Source organism: Canis aureus, chromosome 4, assembly GCF_053574225.1.
Source record: "Canis aureus isolate CA01 chromosome 4, VMU_Caureus_v.1.0, whole genome shotgun sequence".
Lineage (NCBI taxonomy): Eukaryota > Metazoa > Chordata > Mammalia > Carnivora > Canidae > Canis > Canis aureus.
Window position 1 is genome coordinate 30,874,833 of NC_135614.1, and position 15,772 is coordinate 30,890,604.

The 15,772-nt window shown below is 48.9% G+C and overlaps 1 long non-coding RNA gene across 2 annotated transcripts; it reads right to left on the reverse strand.

The window, feature by feature from the left end:
- Positions 1–376: 376 nt before the first annotated feature.
- Positions 377–15,717, reverse strand: LOC144312441 (uncharacterized). 2 transcript variants are annotated; one of them, XR_013377920.1, is made up of 4 exons: positions 15,548–15,717; positions 15,008–15,116; positions 7,037–7,337; positions 377–6,271 (listed from the first exon to the last, which is right to left on the reverse strand). It is a non-coding gene; the product is annotated as an uncharacterized LOC144312441 (long non-coding RNA). The 2 variants fall into 2 exon arrangements; XR_013377918.1 differs by lacking the exon at positions 15,548–15,717 and having other exon boundaries at positions 15,008–15,146.
- Positions 15,718–15,772: the final 55 nt, after the last annotated feature.

A 15,772-nucleotide genomic window follows, 5' to 3' on the forward strand; every position in this document is an offset into this window, starting at 1 on the left:
AGTCCTGGCTCATCTTTTCCTTTTTGCTTATAAAACCAACATACACTGGTAAAAATTCAAATGCTACATATACATATATATAATATAGAGAATTTAAATGACCCATAACCCTATTATGTTAATAGTATGGGTTTCTGCATTTGCTTAGGATATAGAACGCTGCAAAAAAACAAACAAACAAACAAATAAACAAACAAAAACGTTCCCACCCCAACAATAATAATAAGGTGGATAAAATATAAAGTCATGCCTTTTCTCGAGTTCATCAGAAAGGCAACTAGGTAATCTGAGTTCCAAGGAGAGAGGACAGCCAAACCACCTGGCATGTAGCAGAGGCCTGCAGAAAGATGCGGCCTCAAAACAAGCGAGTACGATGAAATCCAGTAAAATTTTATTGAATTGTTCAGGCGAAGAAGGGACTAATTTGTCTGGAATGCCGAGGGCCCGTCCACACAAAGCAAGTTCACATTTGCTTGCAGGATCTTGTCCCCAGGCCTCCACTGGCTGCTCAGGAGAGAGGCCTGAGCCGGGCCTTGCTGCTGAGGGCTGGCAGGAAGTGCTCTTCAGCTCCTGGCATGCAGCCTTGCTCACTTCCTTGGATCCTCTCCTATGAAGCAAAATTCTCACTCCACTAGGGAAAGGACCATACCCCCTTCGTCCCCAGGAAGAAGTAAAATCTCACCCTGCCCCAGGGAAAAGCTAAGGAAAACATCCTCTAACGCCGTGGGAGGGGCAAGAAACCATCCAGGGCCCAAGAACCCATTCCAATACCAACTGGAAATCAACCACTACTGGGGAGGAACGAATGCACACTCAAGACATGCCTAAGACTGAAGCCAGGCTGGGATAACATGCGCCCACCCCAAGCACAATTGGCCGCTGCTACAGCAATCAGCACCAGTGGGGCTCTGCGGGTAAGACCTGCAACGACAAAACCCAGACCCAGCTCAGCTCCTGACTATCAGCTAATTCCCTGCAATAGACCCGAAACAAAGAGCAGCACGCCCATCGCCCAGAGTGCACCCTACACCGCTGTCTCTTCTCTGGTACAAATAATGTTCAGCATTCAAGGAGAAAACACTGTTAACAAATAAAGCCGTCAACTGAATCAGACTTGGATATAACCCTCCCAGATGGGACTTTAAAAGAACTGTGATTAATATGTCGAAGCATCTAGGAGGAAAGATGGACACCATGCATGAACAGATGGGGACTAATTTTAGCAGAGAGAAACTGTAAGAAAGAGTCTAGCAGAGAAACTACAAGGAAAAAAAATATATATATATATACCCCAAAACGACATCAGGAATGGAGAAGTCCTTGGACGAGCTCAAAAGTAAAAGCAGCACAGTGGAGGAATATATCTGATTTGCTGAAGGATTATAGGTGTGGCACCAATGTACAATCAAGAAAAGGAAGAACAGATAAATTAGACCTCGTTTTAATTAAAGTTAAAAATGTTTGTGCTGCGGAGGGATGGCACCAGGAGAGTGAAAAACAGCCCACCCAATGGGAGAGACTAATTGTTGATGCTACGATATAAAATAGTCCAACTGCTTTGGAAACAGTCTGGCACTTCCTCAGGCGACTACACACACAGCTCCCATGTGACCCAGCAATTCCACTCTGCGGCGGACACCAGAGAGAAATGAATGTCAGCACAACGACTGCTGTGCAAATGCTTATAGGACCGTTATCGATAACAGTCGAAAGGGGGAAACAACCCAAATGTTCATCAATGAGCAAATGGATCGAAAGTGGTATATCCACACAGTGGAATATGATTTGGTTCTAAAAAGGAATGAGGCATGCTCCAACCTGGGTGAAGCTTGAAAATATTATCCTGAGTGAGAGAAGCCAGTCACAGGAGACCACAAACTATATGATTTCATTCATATGAAATATTCAGAACAGGAAAATCTATAGAGACAGACAGTGGATTAGTGATTGCCTAGGCTGACAGGGTAGGTGGCGGTGGGGGCGTGGTAAGTGGGTGACAGGTAAAGTATATGAGGTTTCTTAATGGGATGATGAAAATCTAAAACAGACTGTTCTGGTGATTGCATGTATTTGTGCACATACTAAAAAACATCGAGTTGTGCACTTTAAATGGACGATTTGTATGACATGTGAACCACAGTTCAGTAAACACGCTTAAAAATATACATTGGCAAAGTCTCATAATTCTTTGGGTGTATGATCTGTTTTCTCTGGAGTCCTCTCGTTCCTCTGGAAAATGCTGAGATTTGACCTAGTTATGGGAGCGGTGGTGGTGGGTCTTGGGCATTGCCTTTGAAAGCATCTGCCCCAGATGAAGCGCTCACAGTGTGTGCAAGCAAAGAGGCCGTTCCCCTCTGACACAGAAGGGCGAGCTACTTCCACTGGCAAGGGGGGGATGGAATGGCGTGAGGGTTCAAGTTGTTAGTTTTATTTGGATACAACCAGATGTCCCCACTACCAATTTCAGGATCCCATTCTTTCTCTCTCTCTCTTTTTTTTTTTTTTTAAAGGGATTGAGATCCCTTTTTTTTTTTTTTAATTTTTATTTATTTATGATAGGCACACAGTGAGAGAGAGAGAGGCCGAGACACAGGCAGAGGGAGAAGCAGGCTCCATGTACCAGGAGCCCGAAGTGGGACTCGATCCCCGGTCTCCAGGATCGTGCCCTGGGCCAAAGGCAGGCACCAAACCGCTGCGCCACCCAGGGATCCCCATTCTTTCTCTTTTACGTGAAAGACTTAGTGAGACTATGAATTTAAACGAATTTAAACTACGAATTGAAATTTAATTCAGCAACCTACACAATTGAATTTTTGTTTGATTTTAAGGTATCAGTCTAGTGTCTGTAAGAAATGAGAGAATCTTTTTAGAGTCGTCATGGAAGCTTTCCGGTTCTTGACCAGAACTTAAAGTGAGAATTTGTCATTTTCATTTGGTAAACAGTCAAGCATGCTCAAAGTAATTCATCCCATGTCACACTTATGGTCATCATTACTGCTGTAATAGTCAAGTGGGGCATGCCAAGACATGCTTCTCTTGTCACTTAACCACAGGAGATAATGTGATTAATTGTGATGTCACTACATTCCATGCATTACCAGCATGCCATTTCCCACTGGCAGGTAGTTCAGTGATGCCTTCAAGACCAAGGACACAGCCAAACAAATTTCTAAATCCCACCTTTGTGGGTTATCTTCTACGACCACTGGCCAGTGTCAATTCTATATAGGTCAGGGGCCAAGCAGAGGACAGAAACGACACAATAATTCTAACAGGGAAAGTTGAATATAAAATGTATAGATCAATGGATCAGAATAGAGTCCAGAAATAAACCTGTGCTTTTATGATCAATTAATCTATGACACAGGAGGCAAGAATATACAACGGGGAAAAGACAGTCTCTTTAATAAATTGTGTTGGGAATACTGAACAGCTACATGCCAAAGAATGAACTGGACCGCTTTCTTATACCATACACAAAAATAAACTCAAAACAGATTAAAGACCTAAATGTGAGACCTGAAACCATAAAACTCCTAGAAGAATACGTAGGTGGTAATTTGACATCAGCTATAGAAACATTTTTCTAGATATTCTTCCTGAGGTAAGGGAAACAAAAGCAAAATTAAACTATTGGGACTACACCAAAATAAAATACTTTTGCGCATCAAAAGAAACCATTAACAAAGCAAAAGGCAACCTACTGAACGGGAGAAGATATTTGCAAATAATGTATCCAATAAAGGATTAGTATCCAAAATATTAAAATAACTTATACAACTCAAACCAAAAAAACATAATCTGATTAAAAATGGGCAAGGGATCTAAATAGACATTTTTTCAAAGAAGACATACAGATAGACAACAACAGACACATGAAAAATGCTCAACATCACTAATCATCAGAGAAATGCAAATGAAAACTACAATGAGATACCACGTCACACCTGTCAGAATGGCTAAAATCAAAAACACAAGAATCAAGTGTTGGTGAGGATGTGGAGAAAGGGGAACCCTCTTGCACAGTCGATGGGAATCCAAACTGGTATAGCCCCCGTGGAAGGCAGTATGGAGGTTCCAAAAAAAATTAAAAATAGAATTATCATATGATGCAGTAATTCCACTAGTGGTTATTGATTCAAAGAAAATGAAAACTAACTCTATTTTTAAAAAAGATATATGCACCCCTGTGTTTATGCAGCATTATTTACAAATAGCCAAGACATGGAGGCAGCCCGAGTATCCATTGCTAGATGAATGAATAAAGATGTGGTGTGTGTATATACATATATATATCTGATGGAACACTACTCGGCCATAAAAAGCAATGAAATTTTGCCATTTGTAACCACATGGATGGACCTAGAGGGTATCATGCTAAGTGAACTGAGTCAAAGAAAGACAAATACCATACATTTCATTCCTATGTGGAATTTAAGAGACAAACAAAAAAACCCAGACTCTTAAGTACAGAGAACAAATGTGATTCCTGAAAGGGAGGTGGATGGGGGTTGGGTGGCACAGATCAAGGGGATTAAAGGTACACTTATTGTGATGAGTACTGAGGAATGTATAGAATTGCTGGATCACTATATTGTACCCCTGAACCTGTTTCTCTACTAAGGGAGAAAGAGAACTCTGAAGAATAAAGTGTCTCTCCAGTGCCCTCTACCGATAAAGGTTAATATAATCCCAGATGGCAAAGGAGAACCATTGCAGTATCACCAACAAGGCAAGGGAAAATTCTGAGCTAAGAGACAAGGATCATATGTGGTGCATTGAGCTTTGCTTTCTTATCCAGTCTGACAATCCCTGCCATTCAATGAAAAGGTTAAACCACTTATATTTAATACGACTATCAATATCATTAGATTTAAATGGACCATCGTGCTATTTATTTTCTCTTTGTCCTATCTGCTTTTTGTCCCCTTCTTCATCTGTTTTGAGCTTTTTTTCTCCCAAATGATCCCATTTCATATCCATTATTGACTTAGTATACTTAATTCTCATCTTATATTTTTAGTGGTTTCTCTAGGGTTTATGATAGTTTAATTTACCACAGATTACCTGCACATGGGTTGTACCACTTTACATGGAGTATAAGAATTGCTGGATCAAAAAAAAAAAAAAAGAATTGCTGGATCATATAGTCACTTCGTTTACTGTTTTGAGGAACTGGCAAACTGTTTTTCAAAGTGGCTACAAAATTTTGCATTTTCACCAGCGGCGTATGAGGGTTTCAGTTTCTACACAGCCTCACCACACTTCCTATTACCTCTCTTTTCAATTCTCACCATCCCAGTCAGTGTAAACATCTCATTTCAGCTTTGACTCGACTAATGATGTTGAGCATCTTCTCATGCGTTTATTGGCCGTTTGTATGTCTTCTTTGAAGAAATGTCTACTCAGATCCTCTGTTTTAAAATTGTGTTATTTGTCTTTTTATTGTTGAGTTGTAAGAGCTCTTTATATATTCTAAACACTGGTCCCTTATCAGATATGTGATCTGCAGAGATACTTTTGCTGAGTTAAAATTCTAGGTTGGCCATTTCTCCCTTAAGTAATATAAAGATGCTGCTCCCCCACCTTCTGGCTTGGATGGTTTTTATTTTCCCTTATGAGAAGTGTGCTATCATTTTAATCTTTGTTCTTCTCTATGTAATGTATCCTTTTCCCTCTATCTTAAGATTTTTCTACCTGATTTTAAGCATTTGAATTATGATGTGGTATATGGTTTTTTTGATATATTTCTTGTGTTGGGTTTATTGACCTTCTTGGGTTTACAGATTTCACAAATTTTGAAAATTTCTCATTATTTCTTTGAATATATTTCTCTTCTTCCTCTCCTTTATGGATACCTAATTTGTACATATACCCAATAGCAGTTGCCCACATCTCAATGATGCCCTCTTCTTTTTTTTTTCTTTTCAGTCTTTTTATAGTGGTGCATTTTATTTTGGATAGTTTCTACAACTATGTCATCAGGTTCATTAATCTTTCTTTCTTTCTTTTTTCAGACCACCACCACGATTTTATTCTTAAATAAATGCTCAGTCTAAGGCCAGGCTAGGTGGACAGGTAGACAAAAAGCAAAGGAAATGCAGGTTTTATGAATCCTTTCTTCTTTTCATTTGCTGTTAATCTCCAGTGTATTTTTCATGTCAGAAAAGGTTTTTTTTTTTTTTTTTTTTTTTTTGTCACTAGACGTTTGAGGTATTAAAAAAATGTTTCCATGGTCCTTTTTAACATCTTCATGCTTTCTTCTACCTTCCTGAAAATACAGAATTCGGTTACAATAACTGCTTTAATATCTACTCATCCCATTACCTGTGTGATTTCTGTGTCTGTTTTTACTTATTTCTGCCTCTTTATATGCCTGACTTTTAATGGATGCCAGACATGTTACCTTATTAAAATGTATTGGAAGTTGTCATATTCCTGTAAATATCCTTAAGCTTTGTTGTGGAATACAAATAAATTATGTGGAGATAGTTTTACCCCTTCAAGGCTTGCTTTTGAGCTTTGTTAAAGAAACCATCACATCCTTTAGTGAAGGACTAATTTGGTCCCACTTCTGAGGTCAGATCCTTCTCAGCATTCTGCTCTGCTTGTTATAAGGTTTCCCAATCTGGCTGGTGGGGACTCACGCTATTTCTGCCCCCTGTGAGCTTTGGGGGTTTAGTTCCCCCTGCTCCTTCTGCAGGAAGTGGGGGAGGGGGTGGGGGTCCTTTGGTCAGCTTTGGGTAACCTCACATCTGTTCCGGTCTGTCCTTAGTGACTTAGTTGAGGGGGGCCCTCCGCACAGGTCTGGAGCCCTCTCTCTGGGAACTCCCTCCTCTCCATGTGCGTTTCCATTCTCAGTGCAGCTGTCTTCTTTCTAGGGTTCTGATCTGAAAATTCCCCCTAGCCTCTGCCCCTCCAAGTTTTCCAGTCTGTCTCCTCAAGTAAGGGAGCTCGTGGGGCTGCATGGCTTCCCGGCCCTGCCCAGCAGCCTGGAGACTATCCAGGCAGTACACTCTGCAACCACAGGCCTTACCTCATTGGCTTGCGTTTCCTTTTCTCAGGAACCTCTGTGCTCCCATTGTCCGACAGCTGGACACCACTGGGTCACATATTTTATCTGTTGATTTTGTTGTTTAGTAGGGGAGGGTGATTCCAGTCTCTCTGACTCCAGAAGGTGAAATCTTCTGGGGTATTGTTTGAGCTGTTTCCAAGGAGAATACATTCACTTCTTACTTGGGTGATAATACGACGAGTCAGCTCTAGGTGGGGAAGCAGCTGTGGATGCCCACATGCCCCTCCAAGAGAAAGCAGCCAGCCCAGCTGCCCTCAGCAACCTGCAGGAAAGGAGCGTGGGTCAGATCTCAGTCTCCCTCAGGCAGCCTCACCGAATACGGGGCAGCAGGCAGCATCACAGCCTGTCCTTCTCCACAACTGTCCAAGTTGCCACTGGCCCCAAAATCGTATGGATGATCCCAAGACAGCTCAGAGGAATTGTCAGAGAGAAGGATTCTAGACGGAGCCTGATGCCCTACAGTGTAGGTGGGGAAATGGGGCTGGAAGGGCACAGCAATAGCAGTGACAGTGGCCTGAGACCTGTCAGGTCAGACTCTGGCTCTCCTGACCCCAGATCTTCCTACTGCAGAAAAAAGAAAGGTGATTAAGAAAAAAAGATTGATTGCATTCATGATAAAAAAAAAAAACAAACCCTCAACAAAGTAGATTTAGAGGGAACATACCTCAACGTCATTAAGGTCATATATGAAAAACTCACAACTAATATCGTTCTCAATGGGGAAATACAGAGCTTTTCCTCCATGGTCAGAAACTAGATGAGGACGTCTACTCTCACTCCTTTTATTCAACACAGTACTGGAAGTCCTAGCCTCAGCATTCAGATGACAGAAATGAAAGGCACCCAAATCAACAAGGAAAAAGTAAAACTCACTATTTGCAGATAACATGATACTATATAAATGTGAAAGACTCCACCAAAAAACTGCTAGAACTGATAAATGAATTCAATAAAGTCACAGGATGCAAAATTGACATACGGAAATCTGTTCCATTTCTCTACACCAATAATGAAGCAGCAGAAAGAGAAAGCAAGGAAATCAATCCCACTTATATTTGCGCCAAAAGGGCAGCCCCGGTGGCACAGCGGTTTAGCGCCACCTGCAGCCCAGGGCATGATCCTGGAGACCCTGGATGGAGTCCCACATCAGGCTCTCTGTATGATGCCTGCTTCTCCTCTGCCTGTGTCTCTGCCTCTCTCTCTCTCTCTCTCTCTCTCTGTCTCTATGAATAAATAAATAAAATCTTTAAAAATAAAAATCAAAAAATTAAAAAAATATATTTGCACCAAAAATAATAAGATACTTAGGAACAAACCTAACCAAAGAGGTGAAAGCCCTGTACTCTGAAAAGTATAAAACACTGACAAAAGAAATTGAGAATGACACAAAGGAATGGAAAGACATTCCATGCTCATGGCCTGGAAGAACAAATGTTAAAGTGTCTATACTACCCAAACAACCCCTATCAAAATACCTATAGCATTTTCCACAGAACTATAACAATTCTAAAATTTGTATGGAACCACAAAAAGACCCCAAAGTCCAGGGCAACCTTGAAAAAAAGCTAAAGGCATCACAATTCTGGACTTCAAGATATATTATAAAGCTGTAGTAATCAAAACGGAATGTACTGGCACCAAAATGGACACATAGACCAATGGAACAGAATAGAAAACCCAGAAACGAACCCACAACTATATGCTCAATTAATCTTCAACAAAGCAGGAAAGGCTATCCAATGGGAAAAAGAGCCTTTTCAACAAATGGTATTGGGAAAACTGAACCACTTTCTTGCACCATACACAGAAATAAACTGGAGATGGATTAAAGACTCAAATGTGAGAGCTGAAACCATAAAAATCCTAGAAGAGAGCACAGGCAGTAACTTCTTTGACATCAGCTGTAGTGAATTCTTTCTAGATATGTCTCCTGAGGCAAGGGAAACAAAAGCAAAAATAAACTCTTGGGACCACATCAAATCATAAAGCTTCTGCACAGTGAAGGAAACAATCAAGAAAACCAAAACCTACAAGATTGGAGAAGATATTTGCAAATGACATATCTGATAAAGAGTTAGTATGCAAAATATACAAAGAACTTATTAAACTCAACACCCCAAATGGAATAATCCAGTTAAAAAATGGGCATAAGACACGAAAAGACATTTTTCCAAAGAAGACATATGTGTCGCCAACAAACACATGATAAGATGCTCAACATCACTCATCGGTCATCATCAGGGAAATGCAAATCAGAACTACGATGAGATTTCACCTCACACCTGTCAGGATGGCTAGAATCAACAACACAAGACACAACAGGTGTTGGTGAGGATGTGGAGAAAGGGGAACCCTCTTGCACTGTTTGGGGGATGGTAAACTGGTGCAGCCACTCTGCAAAATAGCGAGGTTTCTCAAAAAGTTAAAAATAGAACCACTCTATGGCCCAGAAATTGCACTACTAGATATTTACCCAAAAAATACAAAAATATGAATTCAAAGAGATACCTGCACCCTGATGGTTATAGCAGCATTATCTACAGTAGCCAAACTATGGAAACAGTCCAAGTGTCCAACAATTGATGAATGGATAAATAAGATATGGTACATTATATATATATGAATATTAATCATAAAAAGGAACAAGATTTTGCAATTTGCAAGGACATGGATGGAGCTAGAGACTATTATGCTGAGCAAAATGTTAGAGAAAAGACAAATACCATATGATTTCACTCATATGTGGAATTTAAGAAAACAAATGAACAAAGTGGAAAAAAAAAAAGAAGGAGGAATCAAGAAACAGACTCCTAACTATAGCAAACAAACTGATGGTTACCAGCGGGGAGGGGGGGGGGATGAGGGAAAGAGGTGATGGGGATCAAGGAGGGCACTTGTGATTAGCAATGGGTATTGTTTGGAGGTGCTGAGTCACTATACTGTACCCCTGAAACTCGTATTACACTGTATGTTAACTGGAATTTAAATTAAAACTTTTTAAAAAGGAAAAATGATTAACGTTTTTTCTTTTCATTTATTTAAATTTAAGTTCAATTAGCCACCTTGTAGTACCTCATTAGTTTCAGATGGAGTGCTCACTCATTTATCAGTCGCGTGTAACACCCAGTGCCCATCACATCACGTGCCCTCCTTCATGCCCGTCACCCAGTTACCCCATCCTCCCCCCTTCCCTCCCCCCTCCTTCCAGGGACCCTCGGTGTGTTTCTCAGTTAACAGTCTCTCATGGTTTGTCTCCCTCTCTAATTTCTTCCCATTCACTTTTGTCTCCCTCCCGCTATGATCCTCTGCACTGTTTCTTATAGAAGGAAAAACGTTCGACTTTTCAAAACAATAATGCATCGAATCCTTCTATAAGGCAATGACAAACACATTACTCAACAAAGGAGTACAATCAGCCCTTAGACAAATGAGGCTGGCCAGTGTGCTCACGGGGAAAGGTGATGATGTAGACGAAGCTGGTTACGGAACAGCGTGTCCAGTATAATCCCACTAGCATGTGTGTGTGTGCATGTGTGTGCGTACACATCACACGCACACGGATTTATGCAAACAAAAGGACTATGGAATGATGTGGCCAAAACCCCGCCAGTAGTGACCTGTGGAGGATGTTGGGCCACTGAGTATTTTCACATCCTAGTTCCTATTTTTCTGGGTGGCACCCACGCCATCTCCTGCAGGCATTAGTTTTATAATCAAAGGCGACAAACTCAGGTATTAGCCCTTGACAACATTGTCGTAGGTGCATAGACCATGAGGCCTAAATAGCCCTGTGCAGGTACCATCAGGACTTACCTGGAATTGGGGATGGAAAAAAAAAATTTCCCAGCATAAAGTTGCTGTTCTCAGACTTCGCCACGGGAGGGCAGCAGAGGACCGGCCGGCTGCTGCAAGAGGAGGCCCGCGGGGCGCAGGGGTTTGGGAGAGGGCTTTGGAGGGGGCCGGCGGCGGGGACACAGACCCTGGCCACAGGGTTGAGGCGGACTCCACCGTGGTGCGGGGCTGGGGTCAGGTTCCAACGGAAAGGAGGACGAGATGCCTGCTAGGCGAAGGTCTCTTGCCTCAGCCCAAGGAGGAAACTGAGGCAGAAGCCCCGTCCGAAGTGAACTAACAGGGTGTTGGTGCCTGGGGCGGGGGTGAGAGTGGCCTACGGCCCAAGGAGCCGACAAATCCAAGTCCCTTCCCAGAAGCGAGGCATGGGCTCTGCATCAGCCACCTGGTCAGGGCTCAGAGCTCAGCGGGTAGGAGGCAGGGTGGGGGGGGCATGGGAACCCCACTCCCCAGGTGGCACAGGCCCAGGGGCCGGCCAGGCTAGCAGCTCTTGAGCTTGTCCTGGGAGCCACGCACTTTGCCTCCTTCTAATCATCGCGGTGACGCTCAGGGACACGGACGGGCCTTATACAGGAGAGGAAACCAGGGCACGGAGCGGGAGGTGACTTGCTCAGGATGACAGCCAATGAGCCGTGGTCCAGGGTCCAGGCCATCGGACCCCGAATCCCTGCCAGGGTGGGGACCTCCAGACGGGAGGTTGGCCGACGCCTCGGCCCCGCACCTGGACTCCAAATTGCCTGCAGGGGCTGCAGGAGCTGCAAGTGGAGGGGCCATGGAGGCTGACCCCAACCTCAAGGAGGGACCTGAGGGGGAGCCGTGGCACCTCAGAGGCAGGTAGAGGGGACTGCTGCTCGGCTCCCAGCTTGGACCACAAGAGGACAGGACAGCGTAGCCTTCACTTCCTGGACCGTCATGCAGGACATGGCCGGGAACCGGCTCCAGGGAGGTGAAGGCAGAGCACGTGTCCAGGAGGAGGAGGTACAGGCGCTGGGACAGGGCAGAGGACAGGGGTGGATGGCAGGTCGGGGGTGCTCAGGGGGCTGGGCCTGCGCTCTGGCTTCCACACCGGCCTGCAGTCACCCCATGGGGCCTGCGCGACACGCTTGTTGGCTCCGAGCTCCTGCACAGAGGCTGGCAGGCCCGGCTGGGCAGGTGTGAGGGGGCTGAGGGCAGGCCGGCCTGCTCCGATGCCTGGCGGGCTGCCCGGGAGGGCACGCAGCGAGCGGCAGGACGCAGGGAGTAGGCCCCAGAGCCCGACAGAGGCCTGGGGGCAGATGTCTCTGGGACGGGGGTCCGAGAGGAGCTCTACTCTTTCCTGTCACCAGGTCTCGGACAAGCCACTCAACCTCCCTGAACCCCCGCTGGCCCATCTGTCAAATGGTAACTCATCCCAGCGCCCACCGCGCAGGTGTTGGGAGGGTCCAACGTGACGGTGCGGGGACAACACGTTGTCAGTGGCTGGCACTGCCCAGGGCCCGATGGATGTGGGCCTGATCTTATTTCCTCATTTATGCCACATTGAACCCTGCCGGGTGCCAGGCCACACTGGGGCTGGAGATGCAGAGAGGCCCTGGCTACCCGTCTAGAGGACCGTGGAGGGAGCTGGGGGCGTGGGAGGCCGCATCTGGGGGCCACCCCCCACCTCCACCCCTGCAGAGACACTTCGCCTCAGGGCGTGCCCTTGGCCTGGTTCCTCTTGGAGCGCATATCCTGCCCAGGAGCGGAGGCTGGGGGACATCGGACCCCAGGGGCCCATGTCCTCCCTGGAGCCAGCCTCGCCACTCTCCCATCCTGTATTCCAGGTTATTGGAAAACAGAGCGCAGGCGCTGTCTCACTTTGCCCATAAATCTCCTGGTATCCAATGGACGAGGACATGGTTTTCACGCCCCCGAATCTGTCGTCACACAAGACATGGACTCTCTCGACTGTGAGCTGCGAGGACAGACTGTGGCTCACTGTGTTGGGCCAAGGGTCAGGGCTTGGCTTCTCCCGCCTTCCCGAGGGTTCCCGCTTGCGGTGAGGGATGCGTGGGGAAGAGGATGGTTCCCACGGAGCCCACTGTCCTCTGGGCTGGAGCCTCCTCCTTAAAAGTGGCCCTTGGGTAAGAGGGGTCAGGGAGAGGGGCCGCCCTGGGGACCCCTGCTCGCAGACACCGCAGGGGCGCCTTCAGGCTGGAGAGGGCGTCCCAGGGCTCCCCGGGTGGATGTGAGCCCACGGGTGGGAGACGGGGCGAGGTGAGCGCCAGGCCGCGCACGGCTCGGGACAGAGCGGGTGTGTTTAGCGGGGCCTCTGTGCCTGAGGACAGACTGTTCCTGGCTCTGGACAGAGTCCCGGGGAACAGCCAGATGCCGGAGTCTGGAGGCCGCGGTCCCCCCTCCCCTGTGGGCCGCCCCCCTCGTCCCGGCTCCTCCTGCCCTATCCACTCGCCCAGAAGCCTCGGGGTGGGGGCTTGGGGTGGGGTTCCCGGGCCAGGGGGAGAGGGGGCCGGGTGTCTGCGGGCAGGCAGGGCCCGATCCCCAGCCGATCATGGGGCCCGGCCACCCTCAGGGAGCAGACCGGCCCGAGGGAGTCCCCTGGGGCCTCTGGTCAGGACCAGAAGCAGTACAGAGCTCGGGCTGGGAGGGCGCAGGGGACCCCGCTGCCAGTTTGGGGCATCATCCCTGCCTGGGCTGCCATTCCTCTGCCTGCCACGTGCACCCTGCTCCCCGCGCGGCTCCTGCCAGGACTGCTGGGGACACCCGTGCGGCCCGGCCCCTGCAAGTGTGGCTCGATTGCCCCCCGCGTGCAGACGACGATGCCGACGCCCCGTGGCACCCATTCTTTTTTTTTTTTTTTTTTTATTCATAAGACACAGAGAGAGAGAGAGAGGCAGAGACATGGGCAGAGGGAGAAGCAGGCTCGGTGCGGGGAGCCTGATGCGGGACTCGATCCCGGGGCCCCGGGGTCACGCCCTGGGCGGAGGGCAGACCTCAACTGCTGAGCCCCCCGGGCGCCCCCAGGTCACACGCTGCGGGAAGACAGCGGTGCTGGGGCCTGGACGGGTCGCACGAGGCCGTCCTCGGGCTCCCGGCGGGTGAGGTGCTGGGATGGGAAGGCGCGGTGGTGGGGCACCCTCCTGGCCTCCCTCCCCTGGGTCCGGAGCAGGCATGGAGGGGGCCCAAGGCCGGGGTGCAGTGCTGCCTTGGGCTCAGCCCCGCAGTCCTGCACCGGGACCGAGAACTCGGGATTCAAAGCCTGCCACTGCCACCGGGCCGCGGGTGACCTCGGGCAGAGCCTCCCTCTCTGGGGCCTCAGCGTGGCCCGGACAGAAATGGGGGGGTGTGAGTGGCGGTGGGTCCCCGCCCGGCGCTGGGCGCCCCTCTGGCCCCCGACAGCCCTCCGAGGTGGCCGCGGCTCCCGGGCTTGCACCAGCTGCCCCTGGACGGGCCGGTCAGCCTCACCGGAAGCCCTTCCTGTCCAGGGGAATTACGGGTTTCCACAGCCCCGGGAGATGTCGAAACGCAGGCTTGTTTGCCTTGGGTTTGTTTTCTTTCCACGGAAAACAAAACACAACAAACCCGTGGGCGCCGGCCCGCTGACCCACGGGGGCAGATAGCCCGTAGCCCGGGTTCCTCGGGAGGCCCCGGCCCCAGCGCCCGGCGGGGCTCTGGGTCGCCTGCCGCGGGGGCCAAGGGACCTCGGGGGTCCCGGGTGGGGGGCGCCTTCCGCCCGAGTCACAGACAGTGGGAGCAGGAGCTCCACAGGCCCGGGGCCCCCGGGTGCCAAGGTGCACACCGGGCCTTGGGCTTACGGGGCCTCCTCCGGTGCACCCCATCCCTGGGGAAGCCGGGGCTCGGAGTGGGGGCTGCTCAGCCTCAGGCAGCCAGGGGAGGCAGGGCGGGGGCCGTGGGCACACAGGCACGGCTCCGGTCCTCGGTTGTGTACAGCCCCGGGAGGATGCTGCCAAACAGGCACCCCTAGGCGAGAATCCTCTCCTCCGACGGTCGTGGGGCTGTGTCCCCTCTCCGCCCACCTGCCCGGCTGCATGGACACCCACCTGCCACTTCAGGCTGACTCTGGCCCTCCCGGGCCACCTCACTTACCCTGAGTGGGGCATCCGGGGCTGAATGCGCCAACAGGCAGGAAAGAGCTTGGGGGCTTCGGGGATCCACTGTCCACTCCAGATAACACAGGGGGAGCCGTTCCCTGCTTCTGAAGTCAGGGAATCTCTGTTCCTGCCAGTTCCCCACCCCGCCCTCCCCAACGGCGACCCCTGATCCTAAGGACCCACACTTTTTGCTGGAGCCCCTGCCCACCGGCCTCCCTCCTGACATCACCACTGGCCCCACGGGACCGTGAGGGACCATTTCAAAGCCTGTCATTTCTCAACCTTGTACATTAGACTGGGTGCTTTAAAAACCTGGGGATGCAGGCCAATTTCTCGAGCATCTCCAGGGTGGGGCCACAGCTCCCACAGGGATTCTGGTGAACAGCAAGGTTGAGAATGACCAGAGAGCTGGCCCTGGGCTGAAGCCACCCCCCCACCACCCCCCTCGGCCCGTGTGTAGGTGGCTTCTTAAGAGCCATGGCTTCCTGTCCATGGCTGTCAGCAAGAACCCCACGTCGTGACAGCCCAGCCTCACCCCTGGCTTGTTCAGAAGAGAGACCCTCTGTTCTGCCTCCTGGGGACTTCCCAGGAGGCCTGGATGCTTCAGATTGCTCATTGTGTGATGCCCAGTGTCTGGGGCCCAAATTCTGGTCTTGGCAAGAGGGCCAAGTGTGGTCACGGCGGTGGGGCCCAGGCCTGCTGCCTCCAAGGAAGATTCACTCCTATATATGGTCACCCGGGAGTCCCACTGCTGAGCTAA